This window comes from Temnothorax nylanderi, unplaced genomic scaffold (assembly GCF_030848795.1).
Source record: "Temnothorax nylanderi isolate EJ_2023f unplaced genomic scaffold, tnyl_v1.0 TNYL_tig0004_pilon, whole genome shotgun sequence".
Taxonomy (NCBI): domain Eukaryota; kingdom Metazoa; phylum Arthropoda; class Insecta; order Hymenoptera; family Formicidae; genus Temnothorax; species Temnothorax nylanderi.
Genome location: NW_027249066.1, coordinates 2,854,031 through 2,879,667, shown reverse-complemented (window position 1 = coordinate 2,879,667; position 25,637 = coordinate 2,854,031). Strand labels below are relative to the sequence as shown.

General features: G+C 36.7%; 1 long non-coding RNA gene across 1 annotated transcript; it reads right to left on the bottom strand.

Annotated features, from left to right (window-relative positions):
* Positions 1 to 368: 368 nt before the first annotated feature.
* On the bottom strand, positions 369 to 9,188 carry LOC139774645 (uncharacterized). The gene is made up of 2 exons (XR_011718630.1): positions 8,939 to 9,188; positions 369 to 898 (listed from the first exon to the last, which is right to left on the bottom strand). It is a non-coding gene; the product is annotated as an uncharacterized lncRNA (long non-coding RNA).
* Positions 9,189 to 25,637: the final 16,449 nt, after the last annotated feature.

Below are 25,637 nucleotides of genomic sequence, written 5' to 3'. Positions count from 1 at the left end.
TTTTCTCATGGCGAATCCAATTCGATCGTATTTTCGTCTTGTAATGGCAATAGTAGCACTTGTACTGCGGCTCCTTGCCGCATTCGTCCCTTTGATGGCAATGTAAAGACGTCTTCCATTTGTATTTTCTGCCGCAGCGGTTGCAACTGAAGGGCTTGTTTTTATCCTGAGCATGATGATGATGACGACGCTGGCGGCCTACAATCAAATAGGTCCGTGCGCGTGAGAATAACCATTAGATATCTTACAAGCGCAAAGTAATTGGGATGAAGAATCTATTATTCGAAGATTTTACTCTTAAAATCGAGAGATCATACGGGAAGCTGCTGCATTACTGAAGAATTGTTAATATGAAATAATTCAATCGATGCATGAGATCACACTTTATTTATTTGAAACATATATAAAAATAGTTCGCACATCGTCGCATTACTAATAGAAATTGACATTCAAAAGCAAAAAGCCTCAATTGAAGACGGTTGTCGGACATTTGACTTGTTTAATAGCTTTAAGGGAAGAGAAAATACCTTGCACATAAAAAGTTTATTTTTAAATGAAGAAAGATTATTGTCAGTGCTATCTTAAGACAAACAAATTCTGAAATACATATGAAATATACGAGACGCCTTTCCGAAATGTTACATTTTACATTTGCGTAGTAAACAAAAAAAATGGTTTTGATTTAATAACAATTTCGGTGAATATTAATATTGTTAATCATTGCTCATTTTTATTTCACGGCCATGCACTTCTTTTACGTGGCTGTACCAGTCACGCAATTTTGATGATTTAAATGAGCAATATCCACAATGATATTTCGATCCGCATTCGTGTTGTAGATGACAGTAGAGAGAAAAATCTCTCTTGAAACGACGTCCACAATTACACTGCCTTCGACCTGAAAATACAGAATACGAAAAACATGTCAGTACGATAAGAACAGGAAGTTATAACGTAAATCAGTTAATATGATGAATAAATATCTGCTTAAAAAAGATATTGCATGTATAAGGATATTCGGTTTATTTGTAACATATATATATGTTAGTTTCACATATTATTTTCTGATGTAATTCACTTTACGCGACATGAAACAATTATATATAGATATAAATGCAAATTTACGATATTTTGAAATTATTATTTTGTACTAAATTTTTTTTATCACAGTTTTCCCATATATGTATATATATTGGAGATATATATGGAGATATATATTTCCTTATAATATATATCTAAAACTATATATATAGTTTTAGAAATTTATTGGATTTATAATGGAAAGTTTTGTGATACAAGAAATTTAATACAAAAAAAAATATATATATATATTTCAAGTCTATGCGATAATTTCTTCATCGACAAAAGGAGTAAAATTGTTTATTTCACACAAACTTGTACATTAAACGTTCCTGTACAATATGTTCCTGTACAGGAAATGATTTCCTGAAAACCATACAAACCACCACATACAATCAATTAAAATTAATGGAGAGAAATAAATTGGTGAGATAAAAATCATCATTTCAAATGGAAAATTTGGAATATTGTGTGGATATAAAGTAAAATTAATCAATTTTACTAAATAATCGCGAATTACATATGACAAAGGAACAAGGTATCGTAGAAATTATAAAATAATAGGGAAAGATAAATTGACGATAAAAATAGTTTAGCACGCCACGTGAACGAAATCTATCTGGCTGAATAATTAAATTTATTTCTTTATTATTTGTCGAGTATTCTCGCTAACACAACGATTATTAATGATACACTCACAATTGGTGATAATTATATATGATTTAAACTGCTCACAAAAGTAAATTAAAAAGAATATAGAGGAAAGTCCCCTATTATGAGATACCACATCTATTTTGCGTGATTGCCGAAAGTTTATGTGCAGAACTGAAAACTGTAGTAGGCGAGTGCACGCACGATCGAATAATGAATTTTCCACTAAATAGGTTTTACTCCAAGGGCAATAAGTTCATGATGGAACCAACAGATAGAACCTATTAGTTTAGCAGAAACCTCGCTATCGCATATTAGGAGCCTATCTTATAATGGGGGACTTTACACATATAATGCTCGTAAATAAGTTGTATGCATGTAAAGCAAAAGTCGGCAATACTATGCAGGCCGCGTTTGATATTATAAACAATCATCAATCAAATCATATAATGTAAAATACATAGATATTACATACGAAAAGCATAGACAGGTATTAAAAAAAAAAACATGAACTCGAGTAATGGAAGTGTAACGCTCGGTTGCACCAACGTCGCTTTAACCTTAGCTTAACTCACTCTTCGTCTGTTTCTAAAGGCGATAGTTAAAAAGAGATGAAGAGTGAGTTAAGCTAAGCTTAAAGCTACACGACGTTGGTGCAACTGGGCCTGATATCCGTTTTTACCAATGCAGATTAACTTTGATCTTGGTTTAACTCACCTTTTATCTTTCTCTAGTTTTAAGAACTAGAAAGAGATGAAAAGTATGTTCACTTTAACCGCGATTAAAGTTAATTTATATTAATAGAAATGGACATAAGTCGCGCAATCAACCCATGATCTAATGGGATTAATTAAATCGTAGATATATCTCGGACATATTACATTAATGAACAATATTACGCATTTTTTCTCGGCCGTTTATTCAGTAATATTGTATCGCCATTTTTTAACGCGAATACTGCATAACACCACTTGTACCATAGATTTGCGAAAAGGAGAGCGGAGAATACGGGAATTATTCGAACATTTTTATGTAGAGCCGTGACGTGCACTCTTAAAACGAAATACATATAGGAAAATTGCAATTTATGATCATTTTACAACGCGGACGTCAATCTTTTTTATACTGTTAAAATGCCGCCAGTATGAAAAATCGCAGCACTGTGGTGTTAGGTGGAATTCCCGTTATATTTTTTGTCCTCTATTCATATAGTTATGTAACCGGAAGAGCTCCCAACAAAGGAGAGGAGCCAAAACGCTTACGTACTAATTATTATCATCAATCACCTTAACAACTAGAGGTATCTCTTTGGTTTCGCGTTGCCCCTTTGGACTTGTTTCGCCCGCGTGTCCAAAATCATACACGTATATATATATATATATATATATATATGTATTATAATGCATATTTACATATATAGTTGCGCGTGTGCTACATGTATTTATATACGTGTATATATATAATATATGTATATAGAATCTTTGCTTTTTCATCTCTGTATAGTATACATATATATATGTATATATATGTATATATATATAGTTCTTTATTTTCTTATATCTATATATAAGGTGACTTCAAAATAATTCTATAGGCATCTCGTGTACAGCCATTCTTCATTGGCTTGCACGATGACTCGAGTATTGCATAATAGCTGGCCTCACGTACATTGGCACAAAAATCGCAAGATAAACGCGAATGCGTGCGAATTAATTATAATTCGTTTCTCGATTGCGTCTCGCAGGGCGACAGAAATTACCATTAATTTCATCAACGTCATTTTATTAAAAAATTGCTATGTGCCTTAAATTCGCTACGATCGCCATCATCGTCTATCCTATTTTATTTGAAATTAACTATTTTTTCCGTGACGATGTTATTAAATATCAATCCATTAAATTAATTTTAATAGACGAACTTTGCAACTATAAGATTTTTTAAAATAATCAGACATAATCGTTAACGTAAGTGGCATATATTCAGAATTTAATTTCACGACTTGAGAAATTGTAAATGGAAAATTTCTAGTCGACATGCGAGAGGACAGTTGTAACACAGATCGATGGGACAGTCGCACGTGTGTTTCGCATTGTCCACGCGTTAATAACAAATGTATACCTCTCACCTCGCACTTTCCTTCCCACTGTTTTTTTCTATTTTCAGTTTTTCTTTCACTGTATATCCCGTTTTGCTCTCGCATATCTAATCGCAAAATCGCGCGAAAAACAGAATTCCCCTCTCTCGTGCTGCACTTTGGCTCTACTCTGCTTCGATAACATGGAAAACTTGGAAGACACATTCCGTTCGCTTTCACATTTCGTATGGGGTCGAATGTTACGCTGCATTAATCACCGTATATAACAACGTCGATCGCATTCTGCGCGTATACGTATATGAAAAATTACAACAGATAAATGCAACCACTTAGCCCCGGAATTATTCTCGTAAGTTTTTCTGCCACGTGACATGTGGAAAACATTTTACTATCTTTAATTTTACTTTCGCATCAATTGATAAAAAAAATTATAAAAAACGTTACAACTGTCTATTCTGAAAGAAAAATTAAAATTTATTGTTGGATTAACATTGTACTTTTATAACGCGCATAAAATTTCGTCCGTTGCGTCGTAATTAGACGTAGAGACTTGATTTTCTTTCATTCTAATTAGAAAATCATGCTTGTAATAATTTTCAATTTCGTCGCTGTATTTTTAATAAAATTGTTATTTTTTGCTCGTGTTTATATATTAACATAAACACGGACTTATAAATTTTTCCATAAAATAGCAAATTCGACTGTATCTGTATTAATAATAGAGGTTTCTGTGGTAGTAAAGAAAGCATTCCTTGGACTCTAGAATGTCATGTATGTAAATTTCCGTTGTCCTACACATAGTAAAAAATGTTCTCTATTTTGATTTTATTGCTGAAACAGATATTATCGAATATAACTTGCTGTTCGCTCCTATAAATTATTTGTGCCGAATATCAGAATATTCGCTTTCTCCGAAAACGGAAGGATGATAATACGCGGGAATGGGATGAATCCCAGTAGTACAACAAGAAACTAGACGATGCAACGCACGAGCGTCGCATTTTACAACAGCGTGTTTTGATCACATTTTTAGGCACATGGAGTCGATTTGGACGACACACGAGAATCCCCTTATCAGTAAATCGTTTTTAGAAAGAAAGATGAGGAAAGGAAAAATACAGGACGACACGAGTCAGCGGAAAGATCGCCCGGACGTGTGTAAGATCCTTTCGAAATTTTCAAAGTCAACGAGGAGGAGCACGTGGAAGCTGAGAGGTCCGCAGTCGCGCGTTTTCTTTTTTCTTTCACGAGCAATCCCGATCGATATTTCGCGCGAAAAATCCGTGATATTTGCTGATTGAATTTTTCATTGCGCTACGTCGCAGTCGATGATCCAAACAATTAGGTCTCGTATCAGGAATACCGATCGGACGATCGTGATCGTGAAATATCGGACAATCGAGTGAGTTCAGTTCAAAGATAGTCGATAGATCAATGCGAATAGATACAGATCAATCGTCGATATGACGTCTAAATTGAGATTATTCGAGACTTCTTCAAGATATATAGGAAAGAGCTTAGCTCGAGATTATGAATTTCTAGCACAAAGAGAAAAATAGATAGGTACGAGAAGATAAATATGGGAAGAGAGAAAGACGGAGAAAGAGAGAAAGAGGGTAACACTCAAAGATCTTCTAGAACTGTAGAATAAATACGAGATCTTCAATATTCCTAAGGTTGTCCTATAATCACTTGTTCTTGGTCGGGACAAGGCTTGACTAGGATAAAAAAGTTCTCTGTCGATCCTTTGGTCCTTGATTCCATGTCTTCTCGAATTCGTTGGATCTCGAAGGAAGCTCATATGTTAGGCTCACGCGCGAATTATTTTATCAAAATTCTCGCAAACGTTTCAAGACTACGATTTCTGAAACGATGCTTGCGTCGCCTCGTTGTATTGGTATTTACATCGGTTGTAATCGATCGACACATTTTTATTATTAATTATTAGAATAATTCGCGGAAGTCAATGCAATGAATAATTAATTAATTACCCATGGCAGACAGAATAAAAACTACATCAGTTTTGACGAAAGAAAAAGAACATAAATCTTCGTTTTATATATGATTTCGCGTTTATCGAACTTCCTATACTTTTAAGAAAATATAATCTCATACACATGTTCTGTAGCAGTAATTCAGTCTAATCTAATTTATAGAAAGCAAGTCTATTATTGTACAAGTTGTGTATAAAGAAACTTCAAGTAATTTTTATTAAATAATTGTTAATTAAAATCACTTGATTGTACTTAATTTAATATGTTATTTATGAAGTCATAAATCTTCCATTGAAATGGATCACAAACGAGTTTAATCGGTTATTTGTCCCGACCAAGAAGGGCCCTTTTTTGCAGAGTATGGCTTATAATTTATGTCGTAATATATCATTGCAAATTATCGGTATTATGTCATACGTATAATATGTATGTATATGATATATATAATACATACGATATATGTACCTTTTTTGATTTAAATATATTCTCTATCTTGAATGTAATAATGTGGAGTTAGGTTTTTGTGTATGTATCCGACCTGCTTAGGCCGTTTTTTAGACTAGACGATTCTAATTCAGATAGAAAGACGCGAACAAACACGACTAATGAATTTCCTATGTATTAAATATAGCTTTCGATATCAATTTTGTCTTTACGTTGTAAAACGTTGAATCTCCAACGATTATATTTTTGGGTTATGGGAAAAATTTTTTCATGTATCTATTATCTATTATCTAGTTCGCAATCTACACACAATTCTACGATAGACAAGGATTATTTAATCTTGTCTCGGGCGGTAACAATGAATGTACTTTCGACACTCAAATATCAGAAATCTTGGTACAATCCGTCGAAAAAGGATATTAACAGAAGGATAGATTGCTCTGTATTCATCTATTGTAGATGTGAATTGTACCATCTTACAATTTCCACCTATTTTTTACTGCGTAATTATTGCAAATATTTCCGAGTATTAAGATTTCATTACATTGCCAATAATTAGCAATCGGTGTATGTATAGTAATGTTAATAGCATTGCCAATAGTTTTGTTTATATCAGTTCAGGTGCGAGAAAATTATTCACTCACCAAAAATGTGTGTATATGCATATGCATATATATATATATATATATATATATATATATATATATATCATATATATGATATATATGTATACATATATACACATAGACACATATACAGATGCATGCCACCAAGATCTCTCTTTATCGTTCATAGATCATCGCCCGAAGACAACGAGAAAAGACTGGTCTGACTAGACTTGATTAACAATCCTTAAACTAAGCTGAACTAGATAGCTAGGATCGGTAATCTACGTGTGTCGGGGGGTGTTTCGTTGCGTCGAGAATTTCGCTCTGCTTGACTGACGATTAAGGTGGAAGTACCTTACAGTCAGATCTCACTAGCGACTCTCGTAATCACTTATAATTAGTATAAAAATAATTGGGCAATTTAGCCATCTGCAAAAAACTCGAAGATGTCCCAAAAAAGTGTCTTTTTTTTAACGAATTACTTTTAATTACTGTATCTTCAGACTGATTTGAAAAAAAGTAGGGAGCGTATAAGACGCTCGAAAAATGAAGATCTGTGTCCCGCGATGTTTGGCGGCAGATATTCGTGTCATTAATCGTGATAGAGTTAATTATTGAAAAATACAACAGAACGCGATTTTCTCACACTTTTTTGGCACACTTTCATAAGTTTGCAATATTCAACAATGTTTTTATTTGACTTTTTATCCATTTATATATCGTTAAACGGGAACCAACAAGTACTAACTTCGCGCCACAGTGGCGGATCACTAATGTTTTTTTTTCAATATTTACTTTATCATTTTCTTATTTAAAACGCTTATCTCTCCTTGTCCTTTCATTCTATATAATATCGTACAGGCGGCAAATAAGCTTCGCCGTAATCTTACTCTGAAAAATAAACATTGAACAAGGGACTTTTAAAATCCTAATATTTAGCGGTTGAAATACATATTGTCTTATGTAATGCACATCGCTAACGTTCCAGTGCCAGACAAAAACGCATCCTTTTGGTATAGATTTCTCAAATATCCGTCTTATGTTAAATTACTTGTCACACGGGAATTAAATCACCATTACAAGCAAAATAAGCTCGATAAAATAAAACGCGATAAAATAGGCAATATGAAAAATAGAAAGAGAGCATAATTTAAAAGACTTAGTTAAGTTAATTTTTGGCACACACTTTGGCTATGAGAACGCGAATATATAATGTTATATTTTAGAATTAACTTAATTAGAACTTAATCAGCATGCTTACGAAAACTCAAAATCAGTTCGTCGTACAACTACTATCGCACGACTATGCGACTAATTAGCAATGACGTGCGAATTATACAACATATTTTTACCCGTTACATAAACAATAATACATAGAAAATAAATTAAAAGTCTGAATAAAATAAATATTTTCCAAATTTCTTTTTTCAGGGTGAATAAATAAATAAAACATTTGCAAATTATTTTTTACAAGCAATAATAAGCTCGATAAAATAAAACGTGATAAAATAGGCAATATAAAAAAGCATATCTCCGAAAAATAGTAAAAAAGCTGATATTTTTGAGCCCATTAGGGACTCAATGTTCACAAAATGTAAAAGTATATCATTCAGATATTTGCACAAGAAATTTGCCGTTCTTCGTATTCATTCCTTAAATATCACAAATTTCTCACAGTCATCTTGCGAATATCTGAATAATAGTCATCGGTACAAGTTTGACGTAAATTTGACACTCGGACTTTGGCTCGTATCTTCAGCCTCAACCGCGAATTGCGGCCGCAATCGATCTGAGATCCTATCAAAAATACCGTTCTCGTTTTACATCGCGACCTCGCAGGACTCTGACGAGTCACTCCCTGCCGTGTTGGTGACGCGTTTCCCGGTGACCGACGACGATGCCGGATAGCGCCGGCTGTAGATCGACGTGCCGGTGATTGATGTGCGCCTTGAGGTTGCGCTCGTATTTGGAGCTGAAGGCGCAGTGCGGGCAGCTGAAGGACGGCGCCTTGCCGCACTCGTACAGCAAGTGCCGCTTCAGGATGTACGCGTTCTTGTAGCTCTTACCGCATCTCGAGCAGTTGTGCCGGCGATCGTGATGCACCAGGCCGCCGCCGCCGCTGCTGCTGATGCTGGGGTGATTGTTGTTGCGGCTGGTCGCGTGCCGCGACGGACAGTGCAGCCGAGGACGACGCTGCGGCGTCAGCGGCGCCGGCACGTCGCTCGCAGCCGTCGATGACGACGTCGTCGTCGCGGAGTTCGCGCTCCTCGAGACGCGCCGCGAGCCGTCGCCGGTCCAACCGAGGCCGGCGAAGAAACCTGTAAAAGACGCAAGCAGACGTGTCGACGGTACGATTAGTATTGGCGATCTGTTGGCTGTACATGCGCGGTGCCCCCCGGTTCAGGCGGGGGCCACGCGTGGTTACTGTACTCTTTACAACGGCGCGGGCCATGCCAACAAAAAAAAAAACGACATTCAAGATCTCAAGCTTAGCAACAACGAGCATGTGGCGTCGGGAGCGGGATCGAGGGACAGGAATGGCTCTCGACGACGGCAATAATTATCTACTCATTGTAGGGGGACCTTCTCGCGAATGTCTATAGCTGAGAAAGTCCCTGGATGAAACGTGTGTGAAGTGTTAATCGTTATGTCGCGATCTCTTGTGAAATCCGAAGGCAACGTATCATAAAATGAAATCAGTTTTGAATAGTAACTTTACATCGGAATGAAAGAAGATTTTAGAATCAGCAAACATTAGGTTATTTCCTGGGCTACATGACTCTAAAATATTCTTCTTCGTCAAGATGCAAAGTTAAAATCCTGCTACTGTTATTTTATCACACGTACTGGAGAGATTCTAGATGTAGTTATTGACGACAAATCGTAGAACTTTCTTGTGTACTCCTGTCTTGCCGGTTTCCTTTGACATCACGCTTTCTCTCTGAAACTCATAATTAATTTTGTCTGCTTTAAATAAAATGTAATCAGGAAAGCAATATCAATATCGGGATTAGGGTATTAATGTTCGTGGATTAATTTTCTTGTATCTCTTTATTTTTACTAATTACATTTCCTCGAGTATTCTTCTTATCCTTCGTCGATTTCACGTTTTTGAGTAATGAAACTTCATGAATCTTCTTCCGGACGGAGATTTACACCGCCGATTGCAGCACCTGCAAAAAATTGAATTAGTTAGTATGCGGAAACAGTAATTAAATGATTTCCGAAGAAGCTCAGTCCTCAAAGACTCCGACTTCTATCTTCTGTCATTCTTGAAGATATGCTACATTTTTGTCATTATCTAGGCTTTTATACTTTTCCTTTAACGTAAATTATAGAGATATTAAAAATTGCCGAATAAACGCTTATAAATTACTCTGCAGTAATGCTTGCGAATTAAAGAGATAAGAAAATATAAGTTCACAATTACAAATCGGTATAATCTCTTCAATTATAAATGATAAATCTCCTCTTTTCCTTTTTAAAGTAGAAATGCTAAATCACAAATGTTGTCGATTGAATTTTTAATTACTTAGATAGACCCTTTCCTCTATTTAATTAAATAAGTTATTAATAACAAATACGATGTTCGAAATGTCCAATATCACCGACTATAAAACTGCTGCCCGTACACGAAATCGTATCAAATCTCACTTGATGCAAAGTTCCTGAAAGAGATTGCCTTTCATTATCGCTCGTGCGTCTATCACTTTTCTCAAGACAAGATCGTTGCGTCTCAATCTGTAAGAAATAAGAATTATGGGGGATGTAGAAAACGCGGTTGGGATATTGCCTTTCTAGACTTTATTTTGCTCTAAATTGAATACAAGGCGCTCTACAAATTGACAAAAAAAGAGGGAAACAAGCGTTTTGGAATGTTCGAAAGGTCCAGAAGATGATATGTGTATACAGAAAAAAAAAAAAACGGAAAGGAAGTATACTGTAATAGAAAGAACAGGACTCGAACGTTCGGTCTGTCGCGATCGACGCGGGATCTCGCGAGTCTCTCCTCGCGATTTCTTCTGATTTCTTTACAATTCATGCGAACGAGAGGTGTGAGTTCCAGCGCGAGTTCGAGACCGACCCAGCGTTCCCTGTGAGTTCCTTAAGCAAGCGACTGTTCTTACTTGATAAAAACGAACGCCAATAAACGGCGCGGCGACGCGACGATGAAGTTCGCACTTCGCTAAATCATCGTTATCTTATCGCAAATGGGTGATCTTCGTATATGTATTTACAGATGTTCATATCTCGTATTGTATATGTATATAACATATGCACGTGATGTGCATGCATATATGTGTACGTCTTTGTTGTGTGTGTCGCTGTTAAATTTGTCGCAAGAGAACAAGCAAAAAAGTATCTAGAAAGATTATCGTTATCATCATAGCGTTAATAATTGTTGCTCTCTAAATAATATTAATATAAAATGAAGGCAAAAGGAAAAAATAATAATTAATAAATCATTCGTTGGCAAATACATGGCGACAAAGAAGTTACGATTACAAGTAGTATGTTTTGCGTTTGAGGCGCTGAGCGGAAGTTGTAATTGTGTTTTACTTTTACGTGTTCCTCTTTCACTCGCTCTCTTTCTCTCACGCTCACACTCTATCGCTCATTCGCACTATCTTTCTCTCTCCCTCTCTCTCTCTCTCTCTCTCTCTCTCTCTCTCTCTCTCTCTCTCTCTCTCTCTCTCTCTCTCACACACACACACACACACACACACATTTTCTTTTTTCGCTTCTCATTCTATCTATTTCTGTACAGTCGAGTACTGTGCTTGTACTAAAGAGTATCGTACTTAAATTCGAGTGCGGAACGTCCGTCGAGGGTCCTCTTAAAGTAAAAACGTTCATGATACTATCTGCGGATGATCTGGTATGTTGTACATATAATAAGTCAGTATATTGAGGATATTGATCGATTGTCTTCGATCAAATCTCGAAGCGAAAATGAGACGGACGCAGAAGACGTTCCGCACTCGGTGCTCAAATCGCGTGCTCGTGACGCGATTTAGACTTCGCTATTATTTATTACAGATAATTGTACTGTCAATTAAAGACGGACGAAAAAAAAGTCGTAGTGCAAAGGAACCCGAGGAAAGTGTCGCATACTTGTGTCCCATGGAAAATAACGTTACGAGAACGATAAAGATGCGTAAGAAGCATGATCTGTGTAAAAATAAATACGGAATTGACGTAAATTAAAATGCAAAGGATCACACATATATTGCGGTTGTCGCGAAAGTCGGGGAAGAAAAATGTCACGCGTAGGGCACGGTTGATCATGTAAAAAATCGATCGAACGAAGGTTGAGTACGTCCTAGCGGATATATTGGCAGTATAAAGGCGAGTGATTGAGATTAAATTCCGCTTTCTTCGGCATAAATAAATAATTTCTAAAAAAATATCACTGGTCTCGAGATGTACGCGGAACGTCGCCGGAGATTTCGGCTGACGGAGCTACTCGTCGAAAAAATCTTATATCTTCCTCTTTTAAAATGAATCCTTAGGCCTCCGTACTGTTATAAAAAAATTGAACGGAAGGAAAACAGACTTAGTAATTATGTTAATTTTAGACAAAATGTAATCAAGTTCTTCTCATTTATACATTCTATTAATCTATCGCACTTCAAACCAAACATCATAAGACTCTTAGGGTTCTTATTGACATTCTTAGAGCCTATTTTGATTAAATAGGAGAGCTTATGATAATTGACGTAACTAAGAAAAAGCAAAAATAAAAAAGAAAAACTTTATATTATTTTTTTTAAAGATGTACGTCGAGTAGCTTCGTCGTGTGCCGAAATCTTGCACACAAATTGGCGACACCCGGCTGAATAATACCGTAAAAATCCGTTCACAGCTGGACGCGCCCAGCGCCTCTTTTGTTTCGTTTCTTCTATAGCCTAAAATCTAAGTCGTACTTTTGAAGGCACTTAACACAAGGCTCTCTCGGTTCAAAACCTACTTGTCTCGACCCTACTTTCTCGTCTCTCCCTCGTACGCGCTATTTGCTCTTGCTTCGCAATTTCCTACAGCTATTCGCCTATTTTCCCGCGATCATTCCCTTCTCCTCTCTCGTGTACCTCGCTTAAGGGGGTTCTGCGATGGGTGATTGAACTATAATCACCATTACTTCTCGCATCGTTCATTTTCCATCATCATTGCACCCCTGCATGTTTCCCTCTCATTCACACGACAATCTCTTTTCTTACATAGATGTAACACACCTGCGGACTGATTAACGATCTAATTGCAGCACATTATTCTCTTCTTAATGCAATAGTACGTTCGTTACAGCGAATTGGTTGCCCTGCGAAGACGAGTCATCAACGATGACCGAAAAAGACAATTGAACGGATCATTCAAGTATTATGCAATGTTACATTTAATATTCATGCTTCTCGCGAAGACCAGATAGACTTTTTTTCAAATTGCATTTCTAACACACCTTTTAGTTGATCCAGAGACAATATGGACGTGCATATTTCTACAATATAATAATGTACTCAATCAATGACTCAAAATGATTTCCAAAATCGTTTGCCGTCCATTTTGTCGCGCCAACATTGATTTATCAATTTCGACTAGATTGAGTAAAATCGCAGCAGCGACTTGCACGCTTGACAGATTTCTATCCGGTCTTCGAATTCGCGATTTCGAGCGTTCTTCTGCGCGCGGGAAATTCTACCAGCGGCTGACAATATAAATACGGTTAATAGATTGCAAGAAAAACATACAATAAAAACGAAAGCTCTTTTTTTATCAACGAAAAAGGCCCACCCAAAATCATCGCCTCGCCTTCTGTCACGCAGAAACGGCGAACGAATCATTGCAGGCTCACTCTCTCCATCAGCACTTGCGCGCCGACGCAAGTTTTAGACATGCCTGTCTATAATTTTCTTAAATAAATTCTTTTTATGCCTACGTAAAGCCTTAAGATCTAGAACGCCGAACCCGTCCGCCGAAGAACGTCAATTCTCGATCGCAGGGCCACGAAACTCGCTTCTCTAATTTCTCGCCGACAATTTTGCACGCCATTCGAGCCACGTAGTTCCCGATTGATGCAAATCCAACGGCGTCAACTGTCATCTAACACGATAGCAAGCCGATATGACTTGTTTTGCAATTACATTGTTTGCGCTAGCGGTATAAAATCCGTATTCTTATATTCGTTAAGCTCCTATTTGAAAGCTTTATTCGTTGAAAAAAATCCAGTGGATCCTTTTCCATCACTTGAGAACTAATTGGCTCGCTTTACATTCTTTCCCCTTTGCCATCGCGAAAGCTCTTAGTAAATACATCTGCATTTTTCCGATATATATAATATATCTATCATATATAGATTTTTAGAATAGAATCTTATCGTGTTTGCTATTTCTTCTCTCGCTTTCTTTCTTATCTCTTATATCTCTTTCTATATCTCTCTCGTTTGTTCAGTGTCATTCATTCTCGCCCTCAAACTAAACGTAACAATAGGCCTCGCAAAAATAGTAGGGCTAAAAATACGATAAAGCTACATAACCGTTTTTACCGAAATAACCAAAATGCTTTTATTAACCCCAGAACGACAAACAGAGAGATTTATAAATTAGCTGCCTTATTTTTCGCGATCGCTCCAATACTGTTTTTTAATAATATTGAATAGAGATATTAACAGTATACAAAAGAGAATTTATTTTAATATGCTTATTGAGAAAAAAAATGGGATAAAGGATGTGTCGCATCACCAGCATATTTCAGCTGAATTCAATTAAAATTGAATTTTTCTTTAACGAAAATTTAATTAGTTTACTTAAAGTTATTCTCAAATGCAATATCTCATGAGCTATTTAATTTTTAATTATATACTTGGGTTAATAAATCTAAAATAAAGCTTGCGCTGTTACAGTTAAGAAAAAAAAATCAATCAAATTCTTTATTAAATTCATCAAATCCATCATTAAAATTTTCGGTGCTGATATAACATCCAGTTTTTGTTTCTTTATTCAGAAAATATCCAGAAGTCCACTGGACTGCGACGTGTAATTGAACACTTTATCATTTGCCGTTCTAGGGGTTTTAATTTTTGTTCATCAAACACTTTCACCCAATCGCGCCCATTTCGCAATGTAAACCAACATCTGTCCGCGTATTTTGAGAAACGTGAATGCGTGACGCTTATAAATTTTCTCTTTCCCGCTCGCAAATAGAATAATATACTTCTCTATCTCTTTCTTTTTCAAAAAAATAAAGCACTGTACTTTCTAAATACCTGGATGGCATGCGTGTAACACTTCTCGTGTCCCGTATTATACCTCATCACGTGTATAAATCTCTTTTTTCATCCTTCGCTTCACCCCCCGCCCCCGCTCCCCCACTCTTCATTCCAAAGAAAATTTTTGTTCTCCCTCAAAAAGTGCAAAACACAAAAAAGGGCGGCCGATCGTCTGCCACAGACACTACCCAAACCGGGAATTCTTACTATCCTAGAGATATTATAATATTCTACGTAACTTTCGATAAACGCATTATTAAATAAATTTTTAACGATAAACGCGCCGCGTTTAATACCAGAAAAAAAATAAATCTTTTGTTATCTATACAACGCCGAACCGTATTTTTTTATTCTAAAATCGCGAGCTTCTGTGCCGTTCGGACGACCGACCTGGAAAGAAATTTAGCATCTAAATATCACACGTAGCGCATCTCATAAATCGTCACAAATAGCGTAAAATTTTCCTGCGGTCGAATAGCATAGTACGATAATTAAAAACGGTCTCTTTCTCTGATCGAGTAATTCAAACTGAAAACAAAATCGAGCCATGCCAGGGCGAATCTGGAACAACCAATGCCATTCTGTTGCTTGAAATCGAGCGACAAGCGTCTAATGTAATAGAATATATAATATCTATTCCAAGGCAGAGAATAATATAAGTTGTTCTAGTTCCAAGTTGCAAATCTATTGCCGAATAATCATGTACATTAAGAAATCGAGTCATTGCACGCTCTTGATGCGATGTATGATTATTATCGCTTCTCTACCAAAAACGCATTAATTTTTTTCTCTTTATATCAAGAGACACGGTAGTGTCTCGCGCCAAGTACACGCGGAGCGAGACCGACCGTGACTCTTTTACGCGACGCGACGGGTTGCGAGTACTCGAGATGTTGAGATCTCGATAACGAGTGAACGGATCAAGTTCTAAATAGGCTTGATCGATAGCTTGGTTTTAAATAACAAGCGCCGAAATATTTTTAATTAACGAAGAACTTCGCAATTAAGACATTCAGTATATAAAATAACTTTAAAAATATAATATTCCGAGTTTATATAATGTTGAATAAAAATTAATTATATTTAGATTTTTTATGTATGACATATGTAGATATAATATGTAATATAGTATAAAATATATACTTAATAATGTATACAATATATATTTATAATATATACTTTATAATATATATAATAATATATATAATATAAATTTTATATATATGTACACGCACACATATATATATTGTCTAAATATATGTTTTGAAATATCCCAAAAATATGTGCAAAATATCTTTTATGAGAATAACTTTAAGAAATTTAATATTTTTATCATCTTTTTCAATAAAAATAATATACGATTAACGTCCAAAAGAATCAACCAAATAGCTTTATTCTTATTTCTGTTTTACTTTAATCAAATTTATTTATCACGTTGGGAAAGCTATTTTAAATATTAAAAAGCATATAATTTCATGTACTATAAACTACTTTCTCGTAGCGAGAAGCGATAATAATCAAAAGCCGTAATTTCTCTCAATCATCGTATCAAGAACAGATTCAATGACGTGCCATCGAGGGCAGAAAAAGATATGTCAAAGTAAAATAGCTGTGATTGCGTTTCGCCTCGCTTTCTCTCAAGCTTCACCACGATATCCTAGTCGATTTTTTTTTTTACAATTGTTTCTTCGTTTCGGTTAGAGTTTTTCCCAATCTCCCAAACCGACACCAAAAAGAAAAAAGAAAAAAAATTACGTATACATATCTAAACGCAAGGAATTCCTCGCTTCGCATGGCGCGTCGCCGCGGGCGCGAGCGCCATAAATCGCAATATATAAAACCTAATTAGAAAGAGATTAATAAGCCCAATTATTACGCGCAAGACTCGAGTTAGACCTGATTAAAAGCTTGTGTAAATAACACAAAGACCGATTCGTAAAAAGCGTTTAAGACGCTTCACCTACATACTCTTGTGTATATATATCTATATATGTATACATATAATATTTTTGCTTACTTATATTTCAAATCTACGAAATTTTATCTTTTATCCACCCTCCACGCTCGTTCTCTCTCGTATGGTCACGTTCTCAATTTTTCTTCTTTCGTCTTTATTTTTTCTTTTTTTTCCCCTTTTCTCAAAGTTTTTCGTATCGACGCGTTATAGACACGCGAATCTACGCGTGTGATAGTTTCGTAGTCGGTCTCGTTTCTTCTCCTTTTGCTCTTTTTTTTTTCGTTTTATTATCCGTTACCTTTTGACATATCCCTATCTGTGTGACTCGTTGTGATCTATAATCGTGACAGCCAGCCGAATGATTTCGCGTTGGACGCTCTGCGTCGTCTTCGTTATCATCGCCGGCGGATTTCGCGATGGCGAATCACTCGGTGACGATTATAAAGATCCGTATCCCTTTTTCATCCCCTCGCATTATCTCTGAACCTCTTTCGCTTGCCGTCTCTGTTCCTCCTCCATTTTTTGTGTTTCACGCATTTTTGAATCGTTTCAAAGGCACATGTATAGTGAATTACAAATATCGTCAGCGCGACACGGTCGCGCCGTCTTTACGCCTCTTCTTTCATCACATCATCGTCGTCGTTGCCGTCGCTCGTCGCTTCTCTTTTTATCCGTTCATCTTTTTTTTTCTCCGTTTTGCTGAATTCCGTTTTTTGAACAGAGCTAAGCGAGAGTGCGCAAGCCACCGTAAGTGCGTATCGAACGAAGAGAAAACGAGTCGAATATCTTGAAAGCATACAACGAAGGAAGAATATCCGCGCTTCGATCAATATTCCATCACATTCCCTATTTAACCTTCTCTTCTTATTCTACTCATTAATGTGTAATAATTATATTCACTTAAATCCAAGTTAAATCCAATTAGCGAGGGAAAATATGTAACGAGCCTGTAACGTAATCAACATTCTTTCCTCAAAACTCCGATCACATGACATAGCGGTTTTAATTTCTTCATTATGAGAATAATGTTATGACAATAAAAAGCTACAGTTGATAACACACATTTATCTCTCATGAATTAATTAAAGACACATTATTTAGAAGTTACAATTTAAATATTAATTTTACGTATATGTATATACACTTAAACAATTTGTTTTTTTTTTATATAAAAAGTCATTGCTGGTAAATTTATATTTTAGATTTGGAATAAACAAAGTGCGTCAAAATACTACCAATAATTTTAGATTGCTTATCAGTTAGTCAACAGAATATGCTTTTCTGCTAAGTTATAAAAAATATAAACTAGAGAATATTTTTAATTATAAACTGAAAAAACAACGCTACTCATGGATCGGTGTATTCTCGATTAACAAGCAAAGAAACAGGCTCGGCTAGGAGCAACTTATAGAAACTTGGCACAGCAATTACGATAACAAGCGACTTATCAATAGGGTGTAAAGAAATACAAAAACGTGATGTCTCTTCATCTTCATAACTTTCGGCAGATTTGATTCTAATCGTTTTCATAAGAATTCGTGAATCTGGCTAATTGGTCAAATCGGCGGAATCATAGAGATTATTATCTTATGTATTTTAGGATAATATAAATTGGACTAAAGATCTTAAAAAGAATTGTATCCTTCTAACATACTTTATGTGTAAATTTTGTATCTATTTTTCTATTTCCACCTTATCCAAAATTGAAATTGAAATTGAAACTTATAATGAAATTGAATTTGTAGTGTTATAAAATTTAATTTGTTAAAATAGAAAAATATCCTTCTTGTTAATTAAATTTCTTAAACTGTATATTCAAAAAACATTCGTCTTTATATATCTTATTTGACGTTACATATCTTGAAAGAAATATATGATTTTGATATTATTTATATTTAAATGAAATAAAATGCATCTTCATTAAATTCAGTTTTTGAAATCAAAAGATTCAACAAAAGTTTCAATTTTTCTTCAACTTGACATGCAAGTATTTCTAAGTTTAATAACTGATATTAATCAAAATTTCTTGTTTGTGTATATGTATTTAATATGTTTTTAGAAATACATATTAACAACCCAAAGTTGGATAAGGATTTGTGTAAAAGTGTGTTTGCTATAAAGTTTAATTGTAATAATAAGGCACACGAGGTTTCCTATGAAAATAAGATTTCGATGACTCGCGATTTTTCTAAAAATCCGCCGATTTAATTGTTTCATTGACGAAAAAATTTCCTCGATTAGCCAAACGATAAAAATGATATCGCTTTCGCATTGAAATAACCGTTGCATCGCTATCTGCAAGTTTCTCAATTACTTCCCCCATTTTTTTTTACTCAACGATATCTTACTACTCTCCCCGATTTTATCACTATAATTATCACTTTCGTTGTTGTCCACACGATAATTCTTTTCGCACTCTCATTCTTGCCTTCGATCTATCTTCTCTATTTATACTCTCTATTTATACCCTTTACATTCTCTACACATCTCTGCGGATCGGCGCGACCACAAATTCTCGCGGGAAAAGAAAAAACGCCCTAGGCGCGCGCTCCCTTCCTTTTCACTTAGAAAAAACATAGAAAAAAAGAGTCGTTAAGAGCTAGGACCTACCTAATAGTACTCTTATATTCCTAATAATCTAATAATCTCCGTCGATGACGGCGGTCCGTTGGCGCTACCCTCACGAGACACTGTCTCGAGCACTGTGCCGCTTTATTATAGCCAGTTCCAGCCGCTCCTTAATCGTATTTCTCTCGACCGCCGCCATTCATCAAGGCCTCGTGAGGCAGTAGTATTATCAATTATCATTCAATAACTATGTATCATCGATCCATAATCATATTTATCGATTAACTTTATCGTCTACCATGTCACCGCTCTCTTTAACTGCTATACGTAACGTCATCATCGTCATCATCGTCGACCACCACGTCTCTTTCTTCTCTCTTCTCGTTGTCGTCACCATCAACATTATACCCGTTCCCGTTCCCGTTCCCGTATAATGCGCCTCGCGTCCATCCATTTGCGGTTCTCGGCCTTAGGATCTCCGTCTTTCTTTCCTTCATTAATCGGCAATCGGCGAACGAGTGAATGTCGACACCTTCGATCAAAATCGTTTCACTCCCACACCCTTTCTCTTTCTCTCACTGAGATCCCCCTCTCACTTCTCTTTCTCTCTTTCTATTTTTCTTTTCTGATGCCTTAATCTTTTGTTCGCTTACTATATGATACGCATCAGCGTGCGGCCACTATCGATCGACCGGACGAAGTCTGGGAAGCGAAACGCTACCGCCGATGATTTGTAAAAAAAAAACCACGCGGATCGCGTCGGTTCTAAGTAACGCGGGACCGAAAGGATAGATTATTAATAGTTATTGCACTTGGACGGAAGACGAGTCCTTCTGGCCTACGATCTGGCTCCAAGCTATGGAGCTGATACCATCCAGGATGTCAAGTCAAAGTTCTTCCGCTTTCATACGGCATCGTCCAAAAAAAATTTTATTTTAATAATTCTGCCTAATAAATATCGAAATCGAAAAAGAAACAAAATTGCGAATCAATCTAATTTTTTGTCATCAAGCAAAATAGTCGCGAGAGTCATATATTTCCAGTAATATACTTGTTTAATTGAAATGTTTTGCTGTCAATTAATTAATCAACTATCATGATTCAACAACGTTTCTATACGTTTTTGCCGAAAATATTTTATCCGTGACATCTCTTACAAATTTTGATCGATTCTAAATTTAGTGCGTTCAATAATTTATGTATATTATTTTCAAAAATGAAAAAATCATTTCAACTCTTTAGTGATAGTTGATGAAAGATCGACTATTAAGGAACTTTGTCGAAAAAGCACTATGCGTTTCCTGGATGCGTATTATTGTCTATAAGGATTCCTCCGTTTGAAATTGAGAGGGCAAGGACTGTAACTTATATTATCTGTATATTAAAAGAAAATTCTAATTCGTGTAAAATATTACGCGACGTAACAACATATCTTAATGCATTTTATTACATAAATCTGAATTTTTATGAATGTTTTCGAGAGATCAGTAATATCTATGCATAACACACAAGATATTTTCGTAAACTTGAAATAAATTGCATTCTTTTGACAATATACTGAAAAACGAAAAGTCGAAGCAAGGAATTTCTCGACCATAACCACTAAAAATTCTTGAAAATTACTTATTTATAATCTAGATCACAATATGCATATATGTATAGTTATTTTAAAAATGCATGAAAATGTGTTGCTCCGTGTATCACAAAATTTTTTTTTTTTTAATACACTTTTAGATACTAAATCCGTCTGGAAATCTTAACGCTCATCATATCGCGATGTTCATACAAATAATATAAGTTACAGTCATTACAACGCATGCGAGGATTGTTCTCGCACCCTCATGTAATCCGGGAAATTTCGAGGGACGGGACCTCCCTTTTGGGGATGTGAAATTCCGCCGTTTGACTGGATCGAGACTTCGTCATGATTTTCTCAAGATCGATCGCGAGCGCCGCCCGCTGAGGAGCGCGCGATCGCTCGGGCGCCCAACAAGAAAAGGAAAAACTAAATCTATCGCTTCGCTCGCGTTCAGCCGTCGCGCATACTTAACTGTATACATGAGTTACGAGTAATAGTAGTAATAGTAATAATAGTAGTAGTAGTAGTAGTTTAGCTTGTCTCATAAATATTGTCTACAGTATGGAAAGTCGGGCGGCCGTGGCGCGCGCATTTGGCGTGGCGTAGGAATACGGGACCTGGTGCCAGATAGCGTCCGAGTACGGATATTATCTGAGTCTGTTCGAGCATCCAATATTTAATTATATTGCGGCTTAATTGGTAATATAAATGATGTACGATCAATTGATCTAATTTCAATCAAATAATCGAATAAGAATTTTTCTAAAGAAATCAAATTTTGATGAACTGATTAAGAGTAAAAGTTGAAAAAAAATTAGCTTTCACTAATTTACTAATAATCAATTCTTTCGCAAAATGTCACAAATTATTTGAGATAATAAACTATGTAATTAACCAACAAAGCCTAGTATTATCTGTAATCTGCAATTGTGAGAGACTGTACTATCACGGTAAATTAAAAGGAAAATAAAAGGAAATTATTTTTGAATTTATAATCTAATTAAAATATCAGCTGAGGAGGAAAATTATAGATATTAAAAAATAAGCATTTAACACTTTTATCGGAAATAAAATAAAATAATTATTCATTATTAGGATGCTCTATCACTTAGGATCGTCTCGAATGTTGCAGAAAATTGCAGTACCGTACTCGGTACACGGCCGTTCGTCATGCCCGTCGACCCGATCGCGCACGATCAAAATGTGACATAGAGGAGAAAATAAAGACTCGTGTGTGTGTGAAAGAATACGCGAGGGGCCTTAACGAGGACGCTTAATTAAAAGGAGTTAATCATACGCTCTTTACATAATATAAATATATATACTCTTAAATGCATCATATAGGAATCTACGTTTGTGTATCTGGCAGTCTGGCGATCACAATGCTGTAGGAATACCTCGCGGTAGTGTGGGCAATACAATATATCTATATGTATGTATATAAATATATATGTGTATGTAATGTATGTATGTGCATGTTCGGATGCGTGTATACGCGTATTCGCACCCACGCGCGAGTTTGCATGCAGGCATATACGTGTAGATACGTATATGGAGATATATCTCTCTCTGTCTGTCTCTCTATCTCTCCTTACTAACATGTGGTATGTTCGAGTATGTATGTAGGAAGCATATAACGAAATGCGGGGGACAATCCGCGCGAATCCGTGCCTAATACTGTGTTTGCTTGTGGTTGCATCGCTGCGAGGAATACAGTGTTAAATGGCTGTCTTGCCTGGACAAGACTGTGGAAACTTCTTCACCACTTTCAGGCCGTCTGTTTAACGCGGTGTTCGTTTCTGTGCAATTTTTAGAACACTTCCTAGATCTAAAATTAGTAGTATGCGAGTGACTAATGTTATATTAGTACGAATAGTATTGAATAAGTTGACTTAATTTATAAAATAAAACAGTATATTCGCGTATTTTAGAATTTTAATAAATTTCTCGTCGCGAAAATATTCACCAAAACATAACGAAATAATTAGAATCAGGGAAATTAAATGGATAAATTATTAATAACATTTTTTCGCGAGAATTTTCTAAAATAACTTATAAAATATATATCTCTCCGCAATAAATATTTTATACATATTATATACTATACACCAAAAAATAATTTCGTAATAAATTTTGTAATAAATTTTGCCGTACGTTTCTCTTAATAATAAACGCAAGTTTTACTCTAAATATTCCAATAGACTCAATAAAATTTTATAAACACCTGCCTGCAAGTTTCATAAATAATTATCAATTTTTAAATAGAAAAATTGTAATATATCTTTTTAGGTATCTTCTAAATATATATTATTAAAAAGATTCTCTAATAAATCTCTCACTGGATTAAACGTGTGTGTCCAGTAACGACGAATGATTAAATCCGAATAGTAAATAAAAAATTTAAAAGAACAATTTCGCACGAATTCACAAGATTCCTTTTAAATGTGATTTCATTTAAAAAAATCGTATTACAGGGATTTGTTTCACTTGCAATTGCCAATCAAATCGCGTTAAAATAAAAAAAACTCACACTTCAAAAAAGGAACAGATGTAATAACTGCTTTTGTCGATCAGAAACAGGTTGCGGAATAAGTCGAGGTGGTAAGTAGTGTGAGTTAGCGATAAGATTTTCAATTTCCGCTCGCTTCCGCCCTTTAATGTCATTCGCACCCGCCGTTACTGCATAATACGAAATTTACGGCACAGCCGCTAGTCTGGCCTGAAAGAGGTGAAGTTCTGGCTCGCCTTCGAAGACCAGCCTCCGAGGATTCGGGGCTGTCCTCTGAGCGACTTTAGCGTCGTTGATACTAACGTAACTTGGTGTAGCTTGTAGTCGTACGTTATCGATGTATCGCGCGAGTATTGTAATGTATATCGGGTCGACGGACGTTTGCTGACGTGGCCGCGTTTTCGATCTCTTCGGAATATTCGCTTTCTCTCACCCACTCTCGCATCTCTTTCCCTCTCTCTCTCTTTCGTTTTTTGATGTCCCCAGTGAGCCACACGCGCACGGCTGCGCCCGTTTAAAAATATGGAACCAGTGTGACCAGAATGGTTGCTATGGAAGAGCTCCGGTTTACCGGACGGTCTCAGTCCGACCCGAGGCGGGCCCCGGAGAAAAGAAGAAATACGCTGAAGAAAAGTTGTTTCTAACGATCGCGCCTCGAGCCCGCGTTTGTCACGAGATCGCTTCGCTACCGGATGTCGTCGAGAACGAATGCACCTAAGGGATGGTCGATCGTTCGTGTTTCGCTCTCGTGATTTCACACATCGCGCCGATATCGCGGTTTAAACATTAAAAAAAAAAGACGCGTGTGAGCGAGCGATCAGTCGAGTGCAAACCGAATGGAGAAGCATCCTGTCTCGACGGGCTCGAGGTTAAAGTTCCTAGGCCATACGAAGTGCGCCCCGGGCGGGAAATCGACGCGTTCTCTTGTTTACACGCGGCCTATAACTCGTTACGTAAAAATAATAATTAATTAATTAATCAATCAATTGATTCACATAATAATAAACCTTAAAAAAGGATAAAAAAAATATGAATCGAAGATCGAGATGAGGGGGTGGGCGGTCCCCTCTCCCGAGAAGCAGAAGTCTCGACGCTCACCGTCGTCAGTTTTAATCAAATTATCGTTCTCCATCTCAACGTCATTGTACACCAACTTCAAATCCATCCCAAGTTCCTTCTTCTTATATAATTCCCCTCCCATTTTGCTCTTTTCGAAGTCGTGCATACCGGATGTCGATCGTGCGCGAGAGAGACGCGTCCCCTCTTCTTCGTGTATCTCTTCTTTTTCTTTTTCTTCTTCTTCTTGTTGTTCTTCTTCCGTTCTTCCTCTTCATCTTCCGTAGGTCTCTCCCGCGCGCGATCGCGCCCGTAAACGACGCCGACGACGAGCACTGGACACGCTCCACCCTCCCCCCTCGTCACCTTACACGAGTTCCTGCTTGTAGATCTTCTCCTTGTGCATTCGCTCCATATGCCGCGCGATATGCATCTTCTGCTTCGCCTTGTAGACACAATGGGGACATTGAAACTGGGGCTCCTTGCCGCACTCCCACTTCTGATGATTCCTCAGGCTACTCTTCAGCTTGTAGACCCTGCCGCAGGCCGGGCAGTTGAAGCCCTCCGGGTTAGACGAGCCGGAGCCCAGGCCCTTGCCCAAGCCCACGCCGGATCGCCACATGATCGACGGCACGCTCCATCGCTGCCAGGCCGCCGGCCACTTGAGGCCGGTGATGCTCAGGTCCTCGGCTGGAACACAAGATCCCCGGCTTTATTAGTATGTGTCCCGCGCGGACGCACGATCGGTTGAGGCGAAATCTTTATTGCGTTGCCAAGCGCTCGAGTGGGAAACGCGGCCGACAGTGCCCGACCGTCGTTCCCCGGTTTTTCGGCTT